This window comes from Macaca nemestrina, chromosome 8, assembly GCF_043159975.1.
Source record: "Macaca nemestrina isolate mMacNem1 chromosome 8, mMacNem.hap1, whole genome shotgun sequence".
NCBI classification, from domain to species: Eukaryota; Metazoa; Chordata; class Mammalia; order Primates; family Cercopithecidae; genus Macaca; species Macaca nemestrina.
In genome coordinates, this window is record NC_092132.1 from 21,857,262 (window position 1) to 21,870,368 (window position 13,107).

At 45.7% G+C, this 13,107-nt stretch overlaps 1 pseudogene; it reads left to right on the plus strand.

Moving 5' to 3' along the window:
• The first annotated feature begins 823 nt into the window (after positions 1-823).
• Positions 824-905, plus strand: LOC112424411 (U4 spliceosomal RNA; annotated as a pseudogene).
• The last annotated feature ends 12,202 nt before the right edge of the window (positions 906-13,107 follow it).

The following is a 13,107-nucleotide window of genomic DNA, read 5'->3' on the forward strand; positions in this document are numbered from 1 at the left end:
CACCTCTCTTGCCACTTCCTGTAATTAGCCACAGCAGCCACCACTTTGGAAAGGTACTAAAGTTTACCCACTTACTAAAAACAGCCTAATTACACTTAAAATTAGCAATGTACCTAAATCCATGTTTCATGACACATGGTCCCAGAACGCCTGCCGTAGACTTCGGGGTGGGAAGTGGGAGTGAGTCTGGCTATTAAAATGCTGATTTCGGCAATGGCTCACACCTGTAATCTCAGCACTTCGGGAGGCCGAGGAGGGTGGATTGCCTGAGCTCAGGAGTTTGAGACCAGCCTGGGAAACATGGTAAAACCCCGTTTCTACTAAAATTCCAAAAATTAGCCAGGCGTGGTGGCACACGCCTGTAGTCTCAGCTACTCAGGAGGCTGAAGCAGAGAATCGCTTGAACCCAGCAGGCAATGGTTGTAGTGAGCCAAGATCGTGCCACTGCACTCCAGCCCAGGCGACAGTGCGAGACTCCATCTCAAAAAAAAAAAAAAAAAAAAGCTGATTTCTGGACATGGGGTTTGAGGATATTGGTAACACAAACGGTTGCTCACTACGAGTCCTCACTGGAAACAGCACTAAAGAACCACTATGTGGACTGACTCCTCTGTGCAAGTCACTGACAGCGCCCCTGTGTTTATACTGTGGGCCCACGAACCAAGCAGCCATGGCGGCAGGGACGGAGGTGTGCGTGGACTCAGCCACTGTCTTTCACTCACCAGAGCTGACTCGGCTGCCTTCTCGCTGAAGCCATAAGTGGAGACCAAGGCTGAGCTATGGCATCTTAATTATGAGGGATCCCTTCCAAAAGGGAAGACAGAGCTTTGCGCAGTGGCAGTATCATAGCCAATGAGGTTTATCCGAGGTGCGATAATTGCTAATTGAAAACAAAATGGAAGACAGGTGACTTTTCCCCCGCCCTTGAGTAAACACTTCTTCCACAGATGAATTTCCTTTTCCTAATTACCATGCTTCTGCCAGCAACTTACCAGCTCATTGAATGCCTCGTCCACTGCCACAATGCCAGACACCCACATTGCTTCTGATCACAAATCCATTCACAACAAAAGAAATGGGTCCATATGCTGGTGCCCCCCAGATGCTCTGACCTTACCGTGGTCCCCAGGGGTAGGTGATCTTCTGGATGGTAGAATGAATGGCCCATTGGAGACTGAGCTACAGCATCTGCTGGCAGACACCCCCTGGTGATGCTGGGGTTCTGTCCCTTAGGATGCAGTAGATGCTGTGAACCAGTGACAGTACTGCCAGAGTTCACAGGTCTGGGCACCAGAGGTAGACGTGAGTGCATCTCCGACTGCCACACCTATGACTGTTTCTCTAGATGTTTGTTTCCCGTCTCCATCACTTTGAATCAAATGCCTTTTGGATTCACGTAGCGAGTGATTTCTGCTCTCTGCCGCTGAGACCTGACTGGTATGCTCACTAAACCAGAACCACCGGCATTTGCCTTTCTAACAAGTTTGACATTTACTCATAAAGGTTCTTTGAGGTAACTACAGGGTAAGTTACTTCAGGTGGATGGTTGTGAAGGACACTTCATCACGACCGTGGGGAAGCTCAGTGACCCACTCCTGCCCTACAACAGACAGCACCTTGCTAGTGACCCATTATCTGATTACAGAATGTGGGCATGAACTGGGTGAACTGGGAACTAGGTAAAATGGATAGCAGCCAGGCCCTGGAGCAGGAATGCCTAGATCCAAATCCTGTCTCCACCACTCACTAGCTATGTGGCTTTACATAAGTCACTTTACTTCACTGTGCCTACACAGTGTAACATGAGGAGAATAATGGTATCTACCTTATATTATTATTTTGAGGATTGAGGACTGAGGATTAAGTGAGTTCATACACATGAAGAGCTTAGATGCGCTAATCTGGGGCCAGGCACAATGACTCATACCTGTAATCCCACCACTTTGGGAGGCCAAAGCAGGTGGATCACCTGAGGTCAAGGGTTCGTGACCAGCCTGGCCAACATGGTGAAACCCTGTCTCTACTAAAAATACAAAATTAGCCAGGCGTGATGGCAGGTGCCTGTAGTCCCAGCTACTCCGGAGGCTGAGGCGGGAAAATAACTTGAACCCAAGAGGCAGAGGTTGCAGTGAGCTGAGATTGCGCCAATGCACTCCAGCCTGGCGACAAGAGCAAAACTCCGTTCAAAACCAAAACAAAACAACAAAACACTTCACCTTTCGATGTATGAAATATTATCTTCCCTGCCAACACACACACAATCTCATTTAAGCCTCAAAATAATTCTTAGGTGAGGCAACAAAGGCCCAGAGAGGTTAAGTGACTTACCCAAGGTCACACAGTATGTCACTCACAAATGTAAAACTGTAACGGGGGCCAAGGACTTAAACTTATTTTTCCTGTATTCCAGATGCAGGGACAAGATCTCCTCAGCATCTGGCCCCAAGGAGGTCAAACATAGCCCTGCATCCTGTGGGCCTTGAGTGGGAACTGATTCAACCGTCACCTATGGCTGCAGAAACAGCGTGTGCCATAACAGTGTGACTGTATTAACATCTTGCCCCACAATTTCCTTCCAACGTTCTTCCCAGAAATTGCTCTAAAACTCCCAAGTCCCCATGGAAACCTCAGGAGAGATTGCCTATTGACTCTAAGAGAAATTCTGCTACAACTGCTCCCTAAATAATAAATGGATGCTTTTTTTTTTTTTTTTTTTTTTTGAGAGGGAATTTTGCTCTGGTTGCCCAGTTTGGAGGGTAATGGCGCAATCTCGGCTCACCGCAACCTCTGCCTCCAGAGTTCAAGCAATTCTCCTGCCTCAGCCTCCTGAGTAGCAGGCATTTGCCACCATGCCTGGCTAATTTTTTGTATTTTTAGTAGAGACGGGGTTTCTCTACGTCGGTTGGGCTGGTCTCGAACTCCTAACCTCAGGTAATCTGCCTGCCTTGGCCTCCCAAAGTGTTGGGATTACAAGCATGAGCCACTGCAAGCAGCCTTGTTAAATTTTATTTATTTTTGTGTATATGTGGAGACCAAGTCTTGCTCTGTCACCCAGGCTGGAGTGCAATGGCTCGATCTCAGCTCACTGCAACCTCCACCTCCCAGGTTCAAGAGATCCTCCTGCCTCAGCCTCCCAAGTAGCTGGGATTACAGGCATCTGTCATCACACCCAGCTAATGTTTGTATTTTTAGTAGAGACAGGGTTTCACCATGTTGGCCAGGCTGGTCTCGAACTCCTGTTCAAGTGATCCACCTGCCTTGGCCTCCCAAAGTGCTGGGATTACAGGCGTGAGTCACTGCGCCCGACCAATAAATGGACGTTATTAAAAGCCTGGCCTGAACAGATACCTGCTGTAAAGCTCAGGGCCAAAGCCACATTCTCCCTGGACTGCCAGGGTAAAAGACATAGTTCATTCTCTGGTGCTAGGTTACATGGTCAGCTTGGAGGAAAGGGGAAAAGTGTACTGTGAGCTCCTGCTCTCAACATCAAACACAAGACATGGTGCTTTCCATATCTGTGTTTGTGACAAGGGGCTGGAATGAGGTGCCTGCCAAGCATGTGAGAGAACTAATTAAATAAATCCATGGTGTTCTTTGCTCTCTGCAGAAGTCATTCATAATGTGCTTTTCAGACCACAAGGTGGAAGACTAGGGCTTGGAGTTAAGGCTGAAGGGACTGCACACGAAACCTGTTTGAAAAAGGACAAGATAATCTAAAAAAGCAACAGAATCTAGTCAAAGAGAAGAATTCAAAGAACAAGACTTCAGCAGCAGTTTTCCAGCATTATCCTGAGACTCAAGGGAGTGGCGGACTTGATGTTCCAGACCCCTTTGGTGACAGGACTTGTTCCTTTATTGAACACTTGAGGAATATTTGTTGAGTGCTTACTATAAGGAGTCAGATACTGTACTAGACACTATATTACAGTGGAGAATAAGGCAGGGAGGACTCACAGTGCAATGGAGGGAGATAGAAAACAGACTTTTAGACCAGGTGTGGTGGCTCATGCCTGTAATCCCAGCACTTTGGGAGGCTGAGGTGGGCAGACCACTTGAAGTCAAGAGTTCGAGACCAGACTGGTCAACATGATGAAACTCCATCTCTAATAAAAATATAAAAATTAGCCAGGTGTGGTGGCACATGCCTATAATCCCAGCTACTTGAGAGGCTGAGGCAGGAGAATCTCTTGAACCCAGGAGGCGGAGGCTGCAGTTAGTCGAGATCATGCCACTGCATTCCAGCCTGGGTGACAGAGCAAGACTCCATTTTAATTTAAAAAAAAAAAAAAAAAAAAGGAAAACAGACTTTTAAACAAATAAGTGTGCAACATCATTTCAGTTAATGATAATTGCTATGAAGAAAAAAAGGTACTGTCATGTTGCCTGGGGCAGTCAGCTTTAGATGGGTCATCAGGGAAGAATTACCAGACTCGGAGCTCAGACCTCAATGTCAGGGAGTGTCAGCCAGCAGAAGATAAAGGGAAAAAAAAGGGTCAGATCAGAGTAAACAGAATGTGAGGTCCCTGAGGAAGGAATGAGCTTGTCCTGCTCACCAAGAGAAACCTAATGGGGGAAGCAGGACAGGGAATGGGCCAGCAGTGGCAGAGCTGAAATCACAGAGACAGCTGCAATCCAGACCACACAGGGCCCGAGAGCCAGGGTAGAACAGTGGATTTAGCTTAAGGACATGCTGAGGCCATTGCAAAGTGGTAGTGATTTGTTGTTGTTTGAAAACAGGGGAATGAGATGGTCTGGTTTTTAACAGATCACTCTGTATGAAGGAGAAATGAAGCAGAAAGAAAAAAGAAAAAAAGATCACTTTGGCTTCTTTGTGGAGAAAACATTGCAAAGTGGGAAGAGGTCAAGGAAAAAAGCAAAGAGTTATTGGGGTGGTGCCTGAGGCTTCCCCATGACCTGGATGAAATATCCCTGAAAGTTAGCCAGCTTTCTTTCATCTCTGTCAATGCTGAAGAAGGGCTGCATGAACCAAGGGATGGACTGAGTCAAAGGGAGTGTCCTACGGAGTGAGAACCGAGGAGTGTTTGCCCTGCTCGAGACAGTGGCCCTGGAGGACAGAGGTTTGGATGTCATGGGAGGTCTCCTTGGAGGGGCAGAAATGGATAATTCATTCTTCATACTGGAAGAACTGGCTGAGGGCCAGGCAAACAGCAGTCTCCCCTGCTGACCCACATCCCCCTGCAGTACCAGCCCCTTCCTCTGCCCCCTTCCCAAACCACTCTACTTCCTTCCTCCCATTCCCTCCTGAACCCACTGAAATTAGGCTGTCATCCTCATCACTCCACTGAAATTGCCCAAAGACCTCCACACTGCCAAAACCAATGGTCATCTCAGTCCTCAACTTACTCAACTCATCAGCAACATCTGACGGAGCTGACCCCTCTCCCCTTCTAATACCACTTTCTCCTTTGGGCATCCTTGTTTTCTCCTTCCTCCATGACCATTCCATCTGCCTCCCCATCTCCTAAGCCCTAAATAAAAGGCTAGGTCCCTGGACCTTTCCTCTATCCACACACATCCTTTCAATGATATTATAGAGTCCTGTACCTTTAAATATCATCTATTAACAGATGTCTCCCAATTTGATATTCCCATCCTACACCTCTCCACTGACTCTGGGACCCCTTTATCCAACTCATATATATATATATATATAATACATATATAATTAATAAATATATATTTAATAAATTAATTATGAGTTGGATAAGGGGTATATATATTTAATAAATTAATTATATATGTGTGTGTGTGTGTGTGTATATATATATAGAGAGAGAGAGAGAGAGAGAGAGAGACAGTCTCGCTCTGTTGCCCAGGCTGGAGTACAGTGGCGTGATCTCAGGCTCACTACAACCTCCGCCTACCACACCTGGCTACCAACTCCTATTTGACAGCTCCTTAGACACCCAACTGGCACCTCAAATTTAGCATACCCCCAATAAAATTCTTGATCTTCCTCCCCAAAATTACTCCACCCACAATCTTCCCAAACTCAGTAAACAGCAACCAATCTTCCACTCAATGTAGAAGTTCACTGTCTGTCTTCTCCACAAGAATGTAATATCCATGAGCGCAGGATTCACTGCTGAATCACCAGGGCAGTGATACAGCAACAGTAGAGGTCTTCAACTCCTGGCCTCAAGTGATCTGCCTGTCTCAGCCTCCCAAAGTGCTGGGATTATAGGCATGAGGCACCACACCCAGCCCTCCAGCTCTTTTAAATAAGCATCCTCCATGAAGAATTTCTGCAAATCATCAAGGTGTTAATTGCTATATGCTGAAGGTACACAAGCCCCTACCAGTCTGAGAGTCCCGTGTAAGTCATTTTCTCTTTCAAAGTCCTGATGAAAAGGGGACTCACAGAGAATCCAAACCACAGCCTGCAGGCTTCCTCATGCTTCTGCTTCACTGCTGAGCCAGCCACTGGTCATGGCCTGTACTGCTGTCAACCACCAAAATACCAGACTCAGTCAGAACATTGCTGTCCACTGTTCTCCTACGGAAAATCAGCAGTTACTTCCAAGGTTCCCACGGAGCCACATGGGGCCCCTAGTAACACAGTTCTTTCTTTCCTTCCCAAGAGACAGGGCTTTCTAGAGAGTAAGAGAAAAGGGGTAAGGGTGCACCGTGGCACATCTCTCATTGCACCTGCCATCAAGGAACCCTCTAATGTATAATCATCTAGTCTGGTCCCCTCAGTCAGATGTCATCTTCACTTGCACTGATTTTCTCTCAGGGACCTGTTCATATTTTTCTCTCCTCTAGCAAAGGCATCTCTGAGGACCTCTAGCCCACGGGACAAGCCTATACGCGTCTGAAAGCTAAATGAGAACACAGACCATTTGGCTTCTTTCCCACAAGGCTCTTGAACCTCATGCAAAACAACAGGACCAGATAGACATCTGTGTTCAGGGTTTGTGAACATTCTGGGAGTGGTGACAATTCCACAAAAACTGTGGGACACAAAGGGGGCAGTGTGCACAAAGACACAGAAGCTCACACCACAAATTCTTTTTCTTTTTTTTTTTTTGAGATGGAGTCTCACTCTTGTCGCCCAGGCTGGAGTGCAGTGGTGCAATCTTGGCTCACTGCAACCTCCACCTCCCAGGTTCAAGCGATTCTCGTGCCTCAGCCTCCCGAGTAAGTGGGATTACAGGCATGCGCCACCATGCCTGGCTACTTTTTGTATTTTGGGGAGAGACGGGGTTTCACCATGTTGGCCAGGCTGGTCTCGAACTCCTGACCTCAAGTGATCTGCCCGTCCTTGGCCTTTCAAAGTGCTAGGATTACAGGTGTGAGCCACCGTACCCGGCCTGGAACACCACAAATTCTTATTTCTGACCCAGCTAAAACTATCCTGTTACATGCTTGAATGTGCACTGAATTATTTAGGGAGGACTAAACAGCCAAATCAAAACTCACCAAGAATTCTGTGACTTAAAAAATACACAAGTTTGTCTCCTATGAAAGAGTTCCACAATATAGTATTTAGGCAGGCATGCAACTCGGCTCCACAGAGTCACCAGGAATCCAGGTGGAAGGTGGCTACCAACTGCCTTTGATAAGTAGCTTCTGAGGTCTCTCCAGTCACACCATTTCATCTGGTAAGAAAGCGGGCAAAGGTGTGAAGGAGTGGGCAGGAGTTTCACAGGTCATGTAAGTGGTACACACACGTCCTCTTGTATCCAGCTGGTCACATGTCCACACCTGACTGCAAAGGAGACTGGGAAATGTAGTCCATGGCAGAGTGGCCACACATCAGTCACAAGGGACAGCAAGCTATGGCCCAAGGGCCAACTCTACCAGCTCTTGGTTTTGCAAAGTTGTTTTTTTTTTGTTTTTTTTGTTTGCCATATACAAACATATTTTTATATGAAATTATATAAAATACAGAAAGAGGCACAATGAATGTATGCAGGATGGTGGTTACCCTGAGAGAGTAAGGGGGTAATCAGAAAGCAGCATGAAGTTTCTCAGGTGCTTTTTTTCCTGAAATTGCATCCTGGCTCTACTACTTACTAGCTAGTAACTTGGTGAGCTATATGAAAACCTCTCCCTGCATCAGTTTCCTTATCTGTAAAATAGGGATAAAAATAGTACCGACCCCATCCTATCAGAAAATTGCCTGGCATACAATGACTTCCAGATAATACACAATGAGCTCTATTAGTTATTTTCTCTAGACAGTTATATTCTTAAAACCAGGGTGATTATCAAAAAGGACATTAGATTTATCCATCACATTGTGTATTTTTTAAAAAGAACATGTTTATATATTAATTATAAATAAAAATTAATCTTGTAATATGAATATTAAGCAAAAGACGAGCACTGCTCTTTAGTGGTATGTGGATCTGAGCCTAAGATTAAGTTTTATTATAAAAATGTAAGTCTAATTTTTTTAATAGTAAGCAACTCAAGCCTAGCAAAAATACTGCTTCTGTTGCTACTCAGTGAGAAAACATATTTATATATTTAAAAAGCTAAGCGATTTGTACAAGGACACCTAGACAGAAAAGTAAACTTAGAATGAGGTTTCTGATAATGAAGGTTACTGTTTTTCCCCTCTACAGACAGACTGGCAGAATATTCAAGCAGACAATGAACAGGGCACAGATGATAACAGAACCCTGACCCTCAGCTCAGCGGTGATCAGTTCGGAGAGATCAGGACGTGGTCAAAAATTGCAGGCTTCCCCATGTTGTTGTTGTTCCTACTTTCGGCTTGGAACCAGACAGAGAAAACCAAACATACTCCTCCAATCACTTAGGATGTCCAGCTTCTAGCTGGAAAAAGAAAACCACGTTTTTCCTTAACCTCCTAAGTTCATAGTTGGAGCAGAGTCTGTTGTGGAAGCTGTAAATCCAAGATTAGGGCTGAGCAGATTACGTTGTCTGGTGAGGACTTGGTCTCTGCTTTGAAGATGGCACTGATAGGCTCCGATGAGTGGAGGAGCACCAGGGCTCTTGCGCAAATTGGATAAAATGACACAGACACAGTTGGAGTTGTTTTAAGGAGCAGAGCGTTCAATAGGCAAGAAAGAAGAGAGAAGAAAGAAGGAAAAAGTTCCCCTGTACAGAGACAGAGGGAGGGGGCTCCAAAGCCAAGAGAGAAGACCCAAGTTTTACTGGAGCTCAGCCACACCTATTCATTTACATATTGCCTGTGGCTGCTCTTTTCGGCTACAAAGGCAGAGTTGAGTAGTTGGGGCAGAGGCCTTAAGGCCTGCAAAGTCTAACATTTACTGTTTGGCCATTTGCAGAAAACATTTGCCAACCCCTGCTCTAGAAAAAGAAGAGAAGGGCCAGATGCAGTGGCTCATGACTGTAATCCCAGCACTTTGGGAGGCTGAGGTGGTGGGGGGATCACTTGAGGCCAGGAGTTTGAGACCAGCCTGGCAAACAGGGTGAACCTCTGTCTCTACTATAATAAAACCACACACAAAAAATTAGCCAGGTGTGGTAGTGCACACCTGTAATCTCAGCTACTCAAGAGGCTGAGGCCCGAGAATCGCTTGAACCTGGGAGGTGGAGGTTGCAGTCAGCTGAGATCGCGCCATTGCACTCCAGTCTGGGTGACAGAGTGAGACTCTGTCTCAAAAAAAAAAAAAAAAAAGAAAAGAAAAAGAAAAAGATAACAAAACATAACAAAACAATGGATTTGGTGGGACAACTAGCAGTCCACGGTTTCATAATTCATCTTGGGGCCGGATGCAGTGGCTCACGCCTATAATCCCAGCACTCTGGGAGGCTGAGGCAGGCGGATCACCTGAGGCCAGGAGTTCGAGACCAGCCTGGCCAACATGGTGAAACCTGCCTCTATTAAAAATATAAAAATTAGCCAAGTGTGTTGGCGCACGCCTATAATCCCAGCCACTGGGGAGACTGAGGCAGGAGAATTGCTTCAACCCGGGAGGCCGAGGTTACAGTGAGCTGAGATCATAACACTGCACTCCAACCTGGGCAACAGAGTGAGACTCTGTCTCAAAAAATAAAAAATTTTTAAAAACTTTAAAAATTCATCTTGGGCCGGGCGCGGTGGCTCACGCCTGTAATCCCAGCACTTTGGGAGGCCGAGGCGGGCGGATCACAAGGTCAGGAGATCGAGACCACGGTGAAACCCCATCTCTACTAAAAATACAAAAAATTAGCCAGGCGCGGTTGTGGGCGCCTGTAGTCCCAGCTACTCGGGAGGCTGAGGCAGGAGAATGGCGTGAACCCGGGAGGCGGAGCTTGCAGTGAGCCGAGATCGCGCCACTGCACTCCAGCCTGGGCGACAGAGCGAGACTCCGTCTCAAAAAAAAAAAAAAAAAAAATTCATCTTGGAAATTCTTATGAAACAAAAACATTTATTGTAGCATTTTTTTTTTTTTTGTCATACCAAGAAGCAAAAAACAACTTATAAAGGACTGTTAAATTATGGACCATATGTATCGCAGAATACAATGTAGCCTTTAAAAAGAATTTTCTCATTCTTGTTGATTTTCCAATCAATATGTACTGATTAGAAAACATTCAAATATATTAACTTTAAAAAGTAAAATGTATTTTTATTTGTTTAGTGAAAGGAAAAAAAGTAAAATACAGTACAATATGTTTAGGATGCTACCATTTGTCGGGGGGGGGGGAAACAGAATTTAATGTATAATACATACCTCTATGTTTACACAGGCATAGAAAATTCCTGGAAAGGAGGATATAAAATAAACTGAAAAAGAGGTTGTTTCTGGGTGGGAACATCAGGAAATTGGAGGACAAAGCAGGAGGGAAGTTTACTTTTCACCAAATACTCTTCCATACATTTTGAATTGGTACAATGTACATGGTACCATCTATTTTTTAATTAATTAAAAACTAAACCAAGGAAAACACACAAAAAGGTTTGCATTTACTACCATTGCTAACCAATTCCTCTTCTGAAAGACATACTTTTCTTAAAAGCTCCAATTTATTTTTATTTATTTGTTTATTTTTAAGACAGTGTCAAGCTCTGTCACCCAGGCTGGAGTGTAGTGGTATGATCACAGCTCACTGCAGCTGGGAACTTCAATCAGGGAGAGCCAGTTCTACTGAGCTGGGAACCATTTTATATTTTCATATTTGCTTCCCAACTCCTTGGTGTGTCAAGTTTTCAGAGATACCCTGTTTCTCTTGCTTTCATAGTCAACTGACAAATTCTGCTTTAGGCAGGGCGCAGTGGCTCACGCCTGTAATCCCAGCACTTTGGGAGGCCGAGGCAGGCGGATCACGAGGTCAGGAGATAGAGATCATCCTGGCTAACACAGTGAAACCCCGTCTCCACTAAAAAGACAAAAAAAAAAAAAAAAATTAGCTGGGCATGGTGGTGGGTGCCTGTAGTCCCGGCTACTCAGGAGGCTGAGGCAGGAGAATGGCGTGAACCTGGGAGGCGGAGCTTGCAGTTAGCCAAGATCACGCCACTGCACTCCAGCCTGGGCAATAGAGTGAGACTCCGTCTCAAAAAAATTTTTTTTTTGCTTTAGTCAGCCAGGCGCTATGGTCCACACTTGTAATCTTAGCATTCTGGGAGGCCGAAGTGGGTGGATCACTTGAGGTCATGAGTTCCAGACCAGCCTGGCCAACATGGTAAAATCCCCTCTCTACTAAAAATACAAAAATTAGCCAGGTGTGGTGGCACGTGCCTGTAATCCCAGAAACTCAGGAAGCAGAGGCAGGAGAGTTGCTTAAATCTGGGAGGTGGAAGTTGCAGCGAGTCAAGACTGTGCCACTGCACTCTAGTCTGAGCAACAGAGCAGGACTGCATCTCAAACAAAAACAAGCAAACAAACAAAATTCTACTTTAGTCCCCTGCTTTTCTTGAAATTTCCTCTTTCCAAACAGAAAATCCTCTCACACATGTTGAATACTAAGAGAAAGAAACATGACCTCAAAGAAAACTTGTCTTTGTTTGGGTTCAAAAACAAAAAGAAAAAAAGTTTAAACAGAAAAATTAAGCACAGACAGACACAAATAACAGTTCCTAAGCCTGATAAACAATTCTGAAGAAAAATCTTGTAAGAAAACCTATCTTTTGGCCGGGCGCGGTGGCTCAAGCCTGTAATCCCAGCACTTTGGGAGGCCCAGACGGGCGGATCACGAGGTTAGGAGATCAAGACCATCCTGGCTAACACGGTGAAACCCCGTCTCTACTAAAAAATACAAAAAAACTAGCCGGGCGAGGTGGCGGGCGCCTGTAGTCCCAGCTACTCGGGATGCTGAGGCAGGAGAATGGCGTGAACCCGGGAGGCGGAGCTTGCAGTGAGCTGAGATCCGGCCACTGCACTCCAGCCTGGGCAACAGAGCGAGACTCCGCCTCAAAAAAAAAAAAAAAAAAAAAAAAGAAAACCTATCTTTCAGTTAAAAATAACAGAAATACAACTCACACAAGCTGAAGAGAAAAAGGAATCCACTGGCTCAGAGAACCAGGAAGTGCAGGCCGGACACGGTGGCTCACACCTGTAATCTCATCACTTTCGGAGGCCAAGGTGGGTGGATTGCTTGAGTCCCGAAGTTCAAGACCAGCCTGAGCAACATGGCAAAACCTCATCTCTACTAAAAATATAAAAATTAGCCGGGCACTGTGGCACACCTATAGTCCCAGCTATTCAGAAGGCTGAGGTGGGAGGATTGCTTGAGCCTCAGAGGTGGAAGTTGCAGTAAGCAGAGATCACACCAGTGCTCTCCAGCCTTGGTGACAGAGCAAGACATTCTCAAAAACAAAAAAGGGGGCTTGGTTGCAAGCACAGATCAATCTGAAACAGAGCAGGCAAGTCCCAAAGTAGGGCTGAGCCCATAAGACTTCTCGGCTTTGCCTAGGAAAGAATTCAAGGGCAAGCTGAAGGTGAAAGAAAACAGCTTAGGCCAGGCGCAGTGGCTCACGCCTGTTATTCCAGCACTTTGGGAGGACGAGGCGGGTGGATCATGAGGTAAGGAGATCGAGACCATCCTGGCTAACACGGTGAAACCCCATCTCTACTAAATATACAAAAAATTAGCCGGACATTGTGGCGGGCATCTGTAGTCCCAGCTACTTGGGAGGCTGAGGCAGAAGAATGGTGTGAACCTGGGA